General features: G+C 47.0%; 1 protein-coding gene and 1 non-coding gene across 2 annotated transcripts in view; both read right to left on the reverse strand.

Moving 5' to 3' along the window:
• WNT5B (Wnt family member 5B) overlaps nt 1-12,938 on the reverse strand; it is a 79,711-nt gene that overhangs the window by 22,123 nt on the left and 44,650 nt on the right. The gene's annotated exons all lie outside the window — the stretch shown is intronic.
• TRNAG-CCC (transfer RNA glycine (anticodon CCC)) lies at nt 6,126-6,197 on the reverse strand. Its single transcript has one exon. It is a non-coding gene; the product is annotated as a tRNA-Gly (tRNA).

Consider the following 12,938-nt stretch of genomic DNA (forward strand, 5'->3'; position numbering starts at 1 on the left):
TTCCCCCAAACCAGAGTCACACAGGCGCCTTCGGGTCAGGTCTGGGGGTCTCACAGGTTCTGGCTTTGGAGATTAAATGACTCGTGTGGCTGCTTCTGGGAAAAGCAAGATTCCCATCCCCGACCCCAGGCAGGTTGAGGGGGCTCTTGGTTCACCACCGAGATTCTTCTGTCTCTTTCGTGGCTCTGCCAGGCCCCTTCACAGGCTCCCAGCCCTCCTAAGGCTCCCAGTGAAGGCTGCAAGGACAGAGGCCCAGCTGGGTGGCCGGGTGGCCAGGGTTGCCTCATTGGGGTCCACAGAGAATGCAGGGGACACACAGACGCCTGCAGGCTCCTCAAATTCTGCAGCCCCTGCTAAGTAAGCATCCAGTGTCCAGCCTGTGACAGATACTGACTGTGGGCCCACCAAGCACCACGGAGGGGCAGACGACAGATGAGCGAGGGGTCACTCCTCCTAAGAAGACAGCCTCGCTGCCCTGCCCGATATGGTAGGCCACCAGCTACTCATGACTGCTGAGAGCTAAAATGACTCAGCATTTCCCTGGAGTTCCAGTGGTTAGGGCTTGACCCTTCCACTGCAGGGGACCCGGCTCAATCACTGGTCAGGGTTAGTTTTAAGATGAGGACCCTTGTAGCAGGACCAGGGGAGAAGTGGCCAACCGCAGCAGGCCCGAGGATCCGGCCCAAGACTGTCACCAGCGGTGGGGACAGGGCTATAGGACTCCTGGCTGTGGTTCAGCTCTGCGCCTCCCAGAGCATAGCCGACTTGCATTATGTGTTGAATCCCATGGAAGCACTGCCTGGGGCGGGGAGGAGGTGTCCATATTTATTCTCTTTCTGTGACAGCCGCATCCAGTGAAAAAAAGGGCTACAGGGTCCACCCAGGATCTGGAAAGCCAGCTGGGCTATTGGAGCTTGTCTCCACTTCTCCATGAATAAACATTCGGCAGAGGAACCCTGAGCAAACAATGTCGCTAATGATGTACGAAGCAGATGGGTCCCCAAACCCCACTGGCCAGGGCGACACCGGCTCCGCCCAGCTAACTCTAGCACAGAAATGTGTTTTTGCCGAGGAAGGCCAATGACTCTGTAACTGGACAGGCGCTGAAGTCACACGGGACGGAAGTGTTGAATCAGGGGGCATCTTTTGACTCCACAGCTTTCCAAAGCTGACCATGCTCTGTGGCCACAGCCCTTGTCTAGGTGATGCAGCAGTTCAGGTAGCAGAAAAGAAAACAACTCTCTCCTGCCATCTGGGTTCCATCAGCAAAATAAAACAGCACTGTGGGTTTCAAGAGCTGTCGGAAATTCTAGAAAACTGATGTAAGAGCCTGAGGCCCGCCGAAGCAGCACTACTAACATCCTGGAAGATGCAAAAGAGAGGTGTGTCTTCTCTGCATTCCTTCCACACTAGCACGGCCTCTGCACCAAGGTGATGCGTGTTCGTGATAAGGTCCCTCCCTAATTTATATGTCAGTTGTATTTCAATAAAACAAATAGATTTAGAAAACTAACAGAGAGGGAAATTTTAACGAAGACCCTCTGCAAAAAATGCCCAGAAGCCAGTGTCTCCAAGTTCAAATCAAGGACACATCTGCAGGAGCAAGAACGAGGCAGAAGCGTTTTTTTTTTTTTTAATTAATTACATATTTTTCGCTGTGCTGGATCTTCATTGCTGTGAGTAGGCTTTCTCTAGGTGTGGTGAGCGGGGGCTACTTTAGTTGCGATGCACAGGCCTCTCACTGCAGTGGCTTCTCTTGTTGCAGAGCTCGGGCTTCAGTAGTTGCGGCTTAGCTGTCCCATGGCACCTGTGATCTTCCTGGACCAGGGATCGAACCCATGTTCCCTGTGTTAGCAGGCAGAATCTTTACTACTGAGCCCCCAGGGAATCCCTGGCAAGAGCGTTCTTGATCTTCTGCGAAGGGCCTCACCCTTGCAGATGCCACTGTCTGGGGGGCAGGAACAGACAACACAGTTGGGTCTGGAGCTCTTATGTGTATGACAACAGTCAGCTTCCATTAGGCTCCCTGGTCTGCTGGGCGGCACAGGGACGACTGTAACCCCTTAACCTGCAGAAAGGCCTGAGCTTTTCACCCACAGGAACGAGAAAAAGCATCCTGATGACAATTTCCAGCTTCAAATGGTCAGACTCCTAGGAAAATCTCAGCACTAAAAGGTGTTTGCGTCGAGAGAAACCACACACCCAACCTGAAAAGCCAGTATCAACAACCAAAGAGTCAGTGGAAAACCTCCCAGCAGAGCCCAGAAGTATAATGGGACCTATTGGGCTCCACGAGGAAAGCAGGAAACAGGGTACAGAAATGGTGAAACGGTTGTATTTGTCCAACATTCAGAAAATATCCTGAAAGAGAGGCAGATCCAGAAAGGTCTGCGTTCTCACCCAGTCCTGGGATGCTCCCCATGACACAGTCTCTGCTCTAGGCTGTAAAAGACAGCTTCCTTCTCCCTCTCTACTCCCCACACAAGACACATATTAATTAAAAAAAAAAAAAATCAGATAAAAGAATGTTTGTTGTTGTTGTTCAGTGGCTCAGTCATGTCTGACTCTTTGCAGTCTGCAAGTCCATGGACTGCAGCACGCCAGGCTTCCCTATCCTTCACCATCTCCCAGAGCTTGTTCAAACTCATGTCCATCGAGTGGGTGATGCCATCCAACCATCTCATCTTTTGTCAGCCCCTCCTCAGCATCAGGGTCTTTTCTAATGAGTCAGCTCTTCACATCAGGTGGCCAAAGTAATGGAGCTTCAGCATCAGTCCTTCTAGCGAATACTGAGGGTTGATAAAAGAATATTTATTGGGTGCCAACTGCATACACTGTATCAGGGGCTGCAGGAAGTCAATGAGAAAGACAGACTTCTTGTCCTGGTTCAGCGAGTGCAGCCAGGCTGGAAATGTCCAGGGAGGGTGTGGCAGTCACAGGGGGTGGTACAAGGGTTAGGGACACGTTCCCAGCCCTTTTCAATTCCAGGCAGCTGCTGCCAGAGAATCTCTAGCTGTTTGGTTCGCTGAGCAAACAGAACTTGTGATGATTTGTAAGCATAGAAGTAAACCTCCTGTGACCTGTTAAGCCCCCTTTGACTTAAACAAACAAGCAACTTAAAAAAAAAAAAAAAAAAAAACTGGAAACAAATATACACAGAATAAAATGAACAAATAAATATACAGCTCGATGAATTTTGACATTTGTGTACACCCACGAAACCACCACCAAATCCAGGTGCATCTAACCATGAAGCAAACCAAACTGGGAAAAATGGGGGAAAGAATCTCTGATACGCCTCTCTAAAGTTATTATATTGCTGTTGTCAAGTTTATTTTGATGTTTAGAGATAGTTTACTCTTTTGGGGGGTGAGGTGGAGGTGCGGGAGGTCCACTCAAGCAGGATCTAGAAACACTCTAACAGGCACTAGGCGACCCTCCCCCAGGATGGAATAGTATGCTTGTTTAATTTTTCAGGATCCCTAACGTCTAAGAGATGTTCACGAAAACACTCCGGCTCCAACCTACTGCCGTCATGTGTTTGCACCCCTCCTGTTTACAAAGGGGTGAGAAGCAACTCAACTTTCATGTGGGACTGGGTGCTTTCTCATGCAGAACACCACAGATGTAATCCCTTTAGCTTTTTTTTTTTTTTTTTTTTTGCCAGCCATTGCTTTTCATCGTAGAACAGAAAACAGCAGACAAAGTTTTCAGGTCTTCAAGTCTCCCTTTTTTAGCTTTGTCTTAGAATTTAAATGAATGGAATTTAAAAGATAAAAAAAAAAAAAAGTGGGGACTTCCCTGGCAGTCCAGTGGTTAAGACTCAACACTCTCAGTGCCAGGGACCCAGGATCGATCCCCGGTCAGGGAACTAAGTTTTCACAAGCCCAAGCCCTACACCATGGCCAAACAAGGAAACAAAACAACCCCCCACCTGCCGTTGGGAACACAACCCATGAATCAGAATGGAACAACCAGCTCTCTCCAAGGACAATTTAAGATGATCAAATTTTAAGATCTTTTTCTATTTATCTTTTTGATGTGGACCACTTTAAAAGTCTTTATTGAATTTGTTACAATATTATTTCTGCTTTATGTGTTTTGGTGTTTGGGCATGTGGGATCTTTTTAGCTCCCTGACAGGGATCAAACCTGCACCCCCTGCATTGGAAGGCAGACTCTTAACCACTGGACCATCAGGGAAGTCCCTAAGATGATCTAAACTAAACCACGGATTCTTTTTTTTTTTCCCTTCAAATTAAAGTACAGTTGATTTACAATATTGTGTTAGATGTACAGCATATCGATTGAGTATTTTCGCTGATTATATTTTATTATATGTTATTACAGGGTAATGGGTATAATTCCTTCTGCTGTACAGTATATCCTTGTGGCTCATCTATTTTATACATAGCAGCTTGTATCCGTTAATCCTGTACGCCTAATTTGTCCCTACCCTCTTTAATCATGAGATTCCTTATGTTGCTTAAGGATGAAGAAATGCTCAAATCTTAGCACTTCCTATTTTATACTATATAACACAAAAATATTAGCATATTAACTCACATAGTACTCACAGCTTTCCATTGGTGTAGGACACTTCTTCTTAGTAAATGCTACGTTTATATTGGACACGCTAATGGTCAAGCTTTAGCCCAAGGAAGCAGGTACACCATCTCTACCATGAAGCATAAGACAGGCTGCGGCTGAGGTTACACTGCAGCTCGCCCACTTCTTCTCTGTCTGCTAGAACGGCTTCTTAGCTTACATATTATTTTTCAAAGTATGCCAGACGTTTAGCATATATATATATAAAATCAAGAGAATGGAGAACCAAGCAAAAAGAAGACCGCAAAGGTGGTGATTTCCATTTCCCCAGAGCACGTTTTCTAAAAAATTTTATTTGTTATTTCTTTATTTATTTTTGGCTGTGCTGACTTTAGTTGCTGCACAAACTTTTCTCTAGTCCTATGAGTGGGGGCTACTCTCTAGTTGCAGAGTGCAGGCTTCTCATTGCAGCGGCTTCTCTTGCTGCAGAGCACGGGCTCTAGGCCACGCGGGCTTCAGTAGTGATGGTGCACAGGTTTAGTTGCTCCGTGGCGCGTGGGATCTTCCTGGACCAGGGATCGAACCTGTGTCTACTGCACTGGCAGGAGGATTCTTTACGACTAAGCCACCAGAGAAGCCCGGTGCTTTTTCTTTTAATATACTCAATAATATGTTTATTATTTATTTGTTTATTCCCCCCACCCCAACCCTCGGTACATTTAACAGTTGCTCACACCATTGTTTGAAGTAGCTATTTTTCCTCCCCTGCTGCAGTTTATTACCATCCTTCTCACTTAGTGGGGGAAGTGAGCCCACTTTTGTGGACTTCTGCCCACGCCCGACTATCCTTCCAGATGCACAGTTCTTGGATTTTTTTGATATTTGTTTATGCATTGGGCTGTGCTGAGTCTTACTTGCAGCAGATCTTAAGTTGCAGCATGTGGGAATTTTTTTTTTTTTTGAGGATAATTGCTTTATAATGTTGTTAGTTTCTGTGTACAGCAACGTGAATCTGCTATAAGCACACAAAATCCCCTCCCTCGTGAGCCTCTCTCCCACCCTCCATCCCAGCCCTCTAGGTCATCACAGAGCTCTGAGCTGAGCTCCCTGTGCTGTATACCAACTTCCCACTAGGAACCTATCTTACACATGGTAGCGTATATATAGGGCTTCCCTGCTGGCTCAGATGGTAAAAAATTTGCCTGCAATGCAGGAGACCCAGGTTCCACCCCTGGGTCAGGAAGATCCCCTGGAGAAGGGCATGGCAAACCACTCCAGTATTCTCGCCTGGAGAATCTCAGGGACAGAGGAGCCTGGTGGGCTACAGTCCATGGGGTCGCAAAGAGTTGGACATGACTGAAGCAACTTAGCAGAGTGTCAATATGTCAATGCTACTGTCTCAATTTGTCCCATCCTCTCCTTCCCCTGCTGTGTCCACAAATCCATTCCCTATGTCTGCATCTCTATTCCTGCCCTGCAAATAGGTTCATCTGCGCCATTTTTTCTAGATTCTATACGTATGGCATTCAGGATCTTTGGTTGCAGCATGTAAACTCTAATATGACATGTGGAATCTAGTTCCCTGACCAGAGATCGAACCTGGGCCCCTGCATTGGGAGTGCAGAGTCTTAGCCACTGGACCACCAGGGAAGTCTCCAGACACAGAGTTCACGTAAAACATCTCATACAAGGGCAAGCCTCCGTGAGAGGTTTGCAGAGGCTCTGCAGTCCCAGGAGAGACCCTGTGACCCTGAGAAGGTCACTTCTCACTCTCCGCCTTGTTTTATCTGTTTATAAAACCCAGCACTGTCCTCATGTGTCCTCACCACGCCCTCAAAGCTTCAAAGGGAACCATCATCCAGTCTCTAGTTCCCCTCTTCTCCCCAAATGCTGACAGCTTAGTCCCCCCAGACAACTAAATCAATGAATTCTGGATGGTCAACAGCAGGCATGGACCACTCCGGTCAGTTACTTTAACTTTGTGGCTTTAAACGGTACATAACATTTGGAAATCAATAGTAAACAACAAAGAACCTCACTGAGCTCAGCACTGAGACAAGTTGTTCCAACTTTAGGAAAGCTGGGACAGGGTTTCTGTGCTGTTTTCACACCCTGACACAGCAGGGAAGCCGCGCTTGGTCCTAGTGGCCCCTTGGGAATAACTGTTTATCAGGAAAGCGACAGACCCCATGATGATGTAAAGATGTGATTTTATCCTTCCTGGGTTGTGAAGAGTTAACACCAACAAGGCTAGATTGTGAGATTCTGTTTTGTTTTTTTTTTAAAAAAAAACCTTTAACCCTATCCTCTTGGCAGAAAAGAAGATATGACTGTGTGTGAGCTCAGCGTCAGAGCCAACCCCTAGTCCTCCTGTGGGTCTGACTTCATGCAAGAGATGTAAATGCCCAGGTCCATCCACAGAGGACTTTCCAGCAAGGCCTGGCTCAGAGCCAGCACTTATCCAAAAGGAAACAACCTTCAGACTCTGGTCTGTAAGGCTGCAGACAGCAGCGTCCTAGGATCTCGAGGAGTTACAAACCAGTGCTGAATAAGATTGATCTCAGTCCCCTCCCTGCGTTTGCAATATTTATCAGGATTTGGCAAACAAATATTCCAATGAATATTCATTGGAAGGACTAATGCTGAAGCTGAAGCTCCACTACTCTGGCCACCTGAGGCGAAGGGCCGACTCATTGGAAAAGACCCTGATGCTGGGAAAGACTGAGGGCAGGAGGAGAAGGGGATGGCAGGGGATGAGACGGCTGGATGGCATCACCGACACAGTGGACATGAGTTTGAGCAAACTAGAGGAGATGGTGAAGGACAGGGAAGCCTGGCATGCTGCAGTCCATGGGGTCGCCAAGAGTCAGACATGACTGAGTGACTGAACAACAATAGGACAAATCCGTGAGGATCCTGAAGAAAATGACCTTGCCTGGCAGAGAGAAGACGGCCCCAGGCTGGGGAGAAGCAGCCTAGCTAGCTGTCTACTCAGGTGGTGAAAGTTTGGAATTTACTCATTGCCTACTTCTCTTGGAAAAGGGAACTGAAATGGGTTAAAAACAGTCCTTCTCTACCCCCGTCAGCCCTCCAGAGAGAGAGAGTCCAGGGTGCAGCACCCAAGCCTGCAAATATGAAATGGCACTCACGAAAGATGGATAAGCACTCTGTTCCTGTAAATGAGTCCATTTATGTCATTGTTTGAGATTCCACATAGGGGTGATGTCATATGCTATTTGTCCTTCTCTGTCTGACTTACTTCACTCAATATGATAACCTCTAGGTCCGTCTATGTTGCCGCAGAAACAGACTCACAGGCACAGAAAACATGATAATTACCAGAGGATATGAGGGGCGGGGGGAGGATAAAATAGGAGTTTAAGATTAACAGAAACACAGTACTATGTATACAATAGATAAACAACAAGGACCTGCTATATAGCACAGGGGATTATCTGTGATGTCTTGTAGTAACTCGTAATGGAAAAGAATCTGAAAAAAAAAGTATATATTGTGTACATATATATACACGTGTACATGTGTACATATGTGTGTGTATGTATATACACATATATACATACATGGGGCTTCCCACGTGGCTCAGTGGTAAAGAATCCACCTGCCAATGCAGGAGCTGAAAGAGATGCAGGTTTAATCCCTGGGTCAGGAAAAGTCCCTGCAGGAGGAAATGGCAACCGACCCCAGTATTCTTGCCTGGGAAATCCCATGGACAGAGGAGCCTGGAGGGCTACAGTCCATGGGGTGGCAGAGTCAGACACAACTGAGCGACTTAGCACACAGACCTTACATCCATATGTGTATACAAGTATAGCTGCATCACATGCTCTACAATTGAAACTAACACAATATCGCAAGTCAACAGTACTTCAATTAAAAACAAATGATTGAAAATGTTTGAAACGCAGGGGCCTCTCTCCTCTCCAGATGCTCTGCCTAATCTTTGCTCCTGGAGCACATTGACCTCTCCAGACCCCACCTCTCCTGCAGCCCAGGGCCACACTCTTTTCCTAGCACTGATCCCCACCCGCTCCGCAGCCCCGTCGCCACCCCCTCACCCCCCACCCCCCACTCTCCCCCACTCCCAGGCTCCCGGAGGGTCTGCTCACCCCAGGTCACCTGTACCGAGAGGGGGCTGTTTCCTAGAAAGCGGGCTAATAGGGAAGCAACCACTAGAGGGTGACATGATTACACATAAGCGTGCTCCTGGGGACCAAGCAGGGCCAGAGCTGGCCAGGCGTCCAGCTGGAGGCCCGGAGAGGCAGCGGGCCTCAGCACAGGTGACCCACTGTGACGAGCACACTCACAGCTGTGTCTGTCCTCAGACTTCGGTCATGTCTGTCTGTCTGCCTCTCTGTGTGTGTCTCTCTCACACACACACACTGACCCGTACTTCCTAGCTAACCAACCAGGGCCTTGGGTGTTCTGCACAAAAGCCACTCCTGGCCGTGGTCCACGCCCGTGAATGGCAGAGTGCACATCTCAGCCGCCGCTTTCACCGCCCTCCTTGCAGCCCAGCCAGGTGGGAGGGCAAGCTGACGTGCCTCTGCAGGGCAGTGGGGCTCGGGGGCTTAGAAAGTGGCTTGAGACCTGGACTATGGAGCTCAAGTTCCAGTTCTGTGGGCCTGTTGGTCCTGAGCACTCACCTGTCTGTGCCACGGCTTCTACCTGTAAATGGAGGTGAGATGATGTGAGGAACAGCTAAGTACATACTCGTAAAGAACTCTGAAGAACGTCTAACACACAGTAAAAGCTCAGTAAATAGCAGCTGTTTTCTGACAGCCAGGAGCTGTGCTAGAAGGTTTTGTGCATTATTCTACTCAATCCTCACAAGCCCCCAAGATACGAAAGTCACTAGTCCCATTTCACAGATGGAAACACCAAGGCTCCAAGTGGTTAAATAGCTTGTCCAGAGTCACAGAGCTGATAAGAGACAGACTCCAGGTTTTAACTCAGAATCTGTCTGACTGAAAACCCATGTTCTGGGGCTTGCCTGAAGGTCCGGTGGTTAGGACTCCTCGCTTCTACTACAGGAAGCATGGTTTCGATCCCTGGTTGGGGGACTTAAGATCCCACATGCCACGTGATGCAAAGTAACTCAATAAAAATAAAATAAAAGCCCACATTCTTTCACTACATCATGGGGAAAACTTCGGACTTTGCACCAGAAGACTCAAAGGCAAAAGATGGGGGCAAGGCGGGGAACAAAATTTTTTAAACATTATTTGTATTTTGCTAAAAATGGAGAGCCTTCAAGGAATATAATTTAGCAGAAGTTTTACAGCAGAAGTTAAACCAGAGAATGGGAGGTTCTGGCAGCAGCAGTACCGGGGAACCTGCTGGACATGTGAGTTCTCAGCAGCTCCCCAGACCTCTGACCCAAGACCTTCCAAGTTACTCAGATGCATACGCAGCCTTGAGAGGCACAAGGAAGCCCAAGAGCTGGTGCTGAAAACCTAGGTCAGAGGCAAAAGGCGGGACGTCTGTCTGGCAGACACTGAGTCTGGGACTGACTCTTCCTGCCTGGGGGAGGAGAAAATGAGGGGCACGGAGCCAGGGCCACCCCCACGTGAACGCCCACCTCATGACGCTCTTGTGAGTCGGCTGCTCGGTTCCTTTGACCTGCACATTACTCAGAAACAGGAAATAACATTTTTTAAATGTTTAACTGTCAGTAAGAATGCATCTGTGTAATTTGGGAGCACATCTGTGTGGGGCTTTTTTTTTTTTTTTTTTTGATGGTACATTTATAAAAGAAAAAAAAACCACAACAGCATTTGTTAGGTCCCTCCCAGGGGCCAAGTTCTACACAAGGACCCTCCCTCTCCACTGGTCCTCTAAACGGAGGACGTTTTATTTATAACCATCAGCCGTTGGCACTTCCACCACTGACTTCCATCACTATTTTGCAGTGCACTTCTGAGTCCTTAGGAGCAGACACACCCTCTGCGTCTCTGTCTACTCCAGGGCACAGAGCCGTGCACACCAGCTGTATGTACCTCCCCTGAACCATCAAATGATTGAAAACCCTGCCCAAGTGTGCAGTGCTTAGAAATGGCTATGTTTACAACACGGCTTATTCTTATTTTAGGGTTGTCATAGCTACCTACTTGGTAACAAGCAACCAAGGTGTTTGTTACTATTAACAAATATTAGCTGCTATTTGGGGTTTTTCGATCCAAGTAATTCTAATCCTTTGGTCGGGTGTTGGAATACATGAAAATAGGTAAGAGTTAACACGCAAAAGTTGCAAACGACAAATTTCAAGTGGCAGCCACATTTCCAGAGTAGATGGGGGGAGTGTCCATCCATCTGGGGGTGACTCTCAACAGTCACTCTTTCTGCATGAGTTTTTCCAGTTAGGACACAAAAGGGTACAGTCATCCTGAAGTGAGGGCTCCAGTCAACCAGACCCCAAACCCTTATTTTTCTTGGGGTGGATAAAGCCCTTGTCTACAGGATATAGTGAACTAATAATTTGGGAGTCAGTAAACAAGTGGTTTGGGGGTTTCCCAAGCAATTTGTCAATGTGAGAACAATTCTCACCTATTTTTTCCTATTTATTTACGTCTTCATTTCACATTGTTTGCTGTTTCTTTCATTTTCACATTTACTATATCTTCTATATTTTCCTATAATTTCATTTTTAATTGTTGCAAAATACATATACAGTAAAATTACCATCATAGCCATCTTAAAGCGTAGAATTCCATAGTGTTAAGTACATTCACATGGTGCAACAAATTCCCAGAACTTGTTCATCTTGCAAAACTGAAACTCTATGCAAATAAACAGCCCCTCCCCCTCAGCCTCTGGCAACCACCCTTCCAGATTCTGGGATTTTTCACCACTCTGCACACTTCACATAAGTGAAATAATACCCTATTATCTTTTTGCGATTGGTTTATTCCACTCAGAATAAAGTCCCCAAGTTTCCGCCATGCTGTGGTGTATGATAGCATTTCCTTCCTTTTTAAGGCTAAATAATATTCCATTGTATGGATAGACCGCATTGTGTTTATCCATCATCTGTGAGGGACACTTAGGTAGCTCCTACTCAAACCATGCATCTCAGATTGGGGCTTGAACCCATGTGCTGAAACTTAAACCTGGCCAAAATCTAGTTTGGGACTCAAACCCACGTGGCCAGTACTTGGTGGTGGTGGTGGTTTAGTCCTAAGTCGTGTCTGACACTTGCAATACCCTGGACTGTAGCCCACCAGGCTCTTTTGTCCATGGGATTCTCCAGGCAAGAATACTGGAGTGGGTTGCCATTTCCTTCTCTAAGCGGATCTTGCCAACCCAGGAATCAAATCCAGGTCTCCTGCATTGCAGGCAGATTCTTTACTGACTGAGCTACGAGGCCAGGACTTGAACCTGCCCCAAACCCATGGTCCTCCAACTGAGATCATACACCTGGCTTCAGGACCTAATGAAGCTCAAGATCTGGATGTCTCATGGCGGAAAGAATTCAGTGAGAGACAAAGTGATAGGTAAGGAGTGGATTTATTTAAAGAGAAACACACTCCACGGACAGAGTGTGGGCCATCTCAGAAGGCGAGCATGCATGCTAAGCCACTTCAGTCGTGTCCGATTCTTTGCAATCCCATGGACTATAGCCCGCCAGGCTCCTCTGTCCATGGGGATTATCCAGGCAAGAATCCTGGAGTGGGTGACTGTGCCCTCCTCCAGGCGAATCTTCCCAACCCAGGGTTTGAACCCGTGTCTCTTATGTCTACCTGCACTGGCAGGCAGGTTTTTTTACCACTAGCGTGAGAGCAGCCTCAAAAAGTGGTGTGGTTAGTTTTTATGGGTGAGGTAATTTCACACGCTAATGAGTGGGAGGATTACTTAAACTATTTGGGGGAAGGGGAGGAGTTTTCCAGGAATTAGGCCACCACCCACTTTTTGGCCTTTGATTACTGGCCTCAGGAATGGTCATGGTGCCTGTAGTTAGATCACTTAGCTTGCTGATGTCACGAGTGTATACTAAGGCTCAAGGTCAAGTCAATTCATCCACAATCTTGGACCTATTTGCTTCTAATCAGCTTATGTCGTGTCCTCTGGCTATGTCATTCTTTTAAAGGTTGTGCCCTGCCCTCTTCCCTCCTGTTTCACTATCTTCTGGTTGATGCAACCAGAACTTGGGTGTACAAATGTTTCCTCTAGACTCTGCTTTTCTTTATTTTTGATATATACCCAGAAGTGGAACTGCTGGATCATAGGGTAGTTGTATTTTTAAGTTTTCAAGGACCTGCCATGCTCTTCCCTACAGCAGCTATACCATTTTACATTCCCACCAACAGGACACCAGAACTTCAATTTCTCTACCTCTTCACCAACCTTTATCGTTTTCTATTTTATTAACTGCAG

This window comes from Dama dama, chromosome 22 (genome assembly GCF_033118175.1).
Source record: "Dama dama isolate Ldn47 chromosome 22, ASM3311817v1, whole genome shotgun sequence".
NCBI lineage: Eukaryota > Metazoa > Chordata > Mammalia > Artiodactyla > Cervidae > Dama > Dama dama.